This window comes from Brassica oleracea, chromosome C6 (genome assembly GCF_000695525.1).
Source record: "Brassica oleracea var. oleracea cultivar TO1000 chromosome C6, BOL, whole genome shotgun sequence".
Classification (NCBI taxonomy): Eukaryota; Viridiplantae; Streptophyta; class Magnoliopsida; order Brassicales; family Brassicaceae; genus Brassica; species Brassica oleracea.
Window position 1 is genome coordinate 33,973,488 of NC_027753.1, and position 2,592 is coordinate 33,976,079.

The following is a 2,592-nucleotide window of genomic DNA, read 5'->3' on the forward strand; positions in this document are numbered from 1 at the left end:
ACATTATTATGTAACAATACTGATTTACATAATTTTGTTTTATTTCTTAATTTGAAACATATGTGGAAATTAAATTAAGTCGAACCTACGTAATAGAGAATTTGGTAAATAGTTATTAATTAAACTGATTTTTAGATGTGTAAATAATAAACCTAGTAGAGTAAAGTCTTATATATACGATATGAATAAAGATCAAATATTCCATCTATGAAAAGAGGTTTAATTATATTAGTTGTATAACATGGTAAAAACATTTAAAAAGTGTGACTTCTAAGTGGTCTAAAGTAAAAAAAAAAAATCATATATGAAATAAGTCATAATTTATGTGCTAAATAGATAAAAAAAATTATTTTAAAATTAGAAATAGAAATTAATATTTCTTTTTAAAACATCTTTTAAAATACTTCTTAAATTTAGTTTTGAAAATTAAATAAATTTAACAATGTTATTATTATTAAAATGGTATTAAAAGTATTTTATATAATTATTAAAAAAAATTACAATCAAAACTAAACTAAAATTTAGTTTCTAATAATACTTTATGATAATTAAAATTTTAATTAACTAATTTCGAAAATATATTTTAAAAAGATTCTAAAAAGATATTTGAAAGATTTTGTTAGACATTTCTTTAAGATATTTATTAGTATTTCAAATAAAAATAAAGATATTAAAAGATATTATAATTAAGTTATGTAAAATTTAATAAATTTTCTAAGGATGGTCTAAATAAATAAATCACACATGAAAGAAGTCATGACTTCTATTTTAATAGTATAGATAATTCAAAAAAAAAAAAAAGAATATCTCATGGATATTTGATAAAGAATCCTCAACATTTTTGGTGATAAAAATATTTTAGTCCCTGAATGATTTTATCAGTTGGTTACTGATTAAATCTTTATTTACAAAATTAATAATTGATTGGTTTAGTATGGTCTATATAATAACTTTAAATTTATTTATACCATGCAGAAAATCCTAAAATGGCTTAGCTCTTTCAAGACATTATGCATCGGTAAAATAACTTGAGTTTGATGTGCAGTCTCATTTTAACATGACTAAATATTGGTTTATCGAACACATGAAAATCGGTAAGATATAAATGATACGTAATTAAGTTATTATGTTCTTTTACCTGTATAGCATGACATGTATGATTAATTTAAAACACCATTGACATGTATTTGATAGTCAAGATATATATTGTTAGTTCTTACTTTATTTTGTGGTGATTACAATCTACTATAATTTAAAATAAAGACAAGAATATTTCATGGATATTTGATAAAGAGTTCTCAATGTTTTTGGTCATAATAATCTTTTAGTTCTGGAATTATAGTATCAGCAGGTTGTTGTCCGAATATTTATTTAGAAAACTAATAATTGATCGGTTTCGTGGACTATATGGCTAAGCTCGAGTTTAATGTGCAGTGTACTTAAACGTTTGAACTGTGTAAGTGTAAAAAGATAATGTGATATGTATTAATATGTCCAATATAAAAAAACACAAAGATAAATTAGCTAGTGCACAAAAAGGATAAATTAGCTCAATTCAAATATATACTAACTCATCATGAGCCTTGCAGAGCAGCACCTACCTTCAGCACTCCTCTTGTTGGAACTATTTTCTTAACATTATAAAGGTATTCATATGTCAAAAATGAAGTTTTAATTGAATGAAAAATTGAGGTATAATATGTGTGATTTGAGAATTTTGTATAAAATAGCAAATACATACATTAGATATTTTATCTTGGATTTGAGTTTTGATTTCTTAGTTGGACTTCATATTCATTAACTTAAATCAAATATATGTTGATTTTTTATATTGATAAAATATAAAAAGGAAATTCATTTTAAAGTATATTATTTAGTTTGAATTGGTCAAACAAAAAATAATTTTACTCTTTAATTTCTTGGTCAAAATGTGGAATAAATTCACATAATAATTGACAAGAATTAAAGACTCCATTAGTGCACCATGGAGGTTTCATTTTTTGTGTTGAAAAATGAAACTTGTGCTTCTCATGATTTTTCTATAAAAGGGCTTGGTAGCATTATAGAAAATACACACATTCATACAATTAAGAAACATTTCTCCCACTCAGAATAGTTATGCTAGTATTTTTTTTTATTTTGAGTCTGAGAATACATCACTGAAATATGGTCGATAGATTTTGTTTTTCGGTGATGGTAAACAGAAACAATGCTGCAGTTGTATCCTGGGAATCTGAGCGCCATGAAACCTTCACACTACGGGGCATTTAAAGATTTAAGGAAATAGATTAACTATAGACTCTGCAATTCTTCTTTATTTTTATATTCGGTATTGAAATTTTAATTTATGTTCTTATTATTCTTTACAAATATCAGTTGTCCTATGGTAGTAAAATAAAGTTCTTACACTCTTAAATCTTTAAATATTGTTTATGCTTTTGCACTAACAATACTGATATTTGTTAAAAATTTTTATTTTTAAGAACATGTTAAAGAAGCCGGAATCGGATCTTGTTTTATCATAAAAACATGAATTCGAGAATTCATGGTGATGGAAAATACAAGCAATTGTTATGATCTTTTCAGATCGAT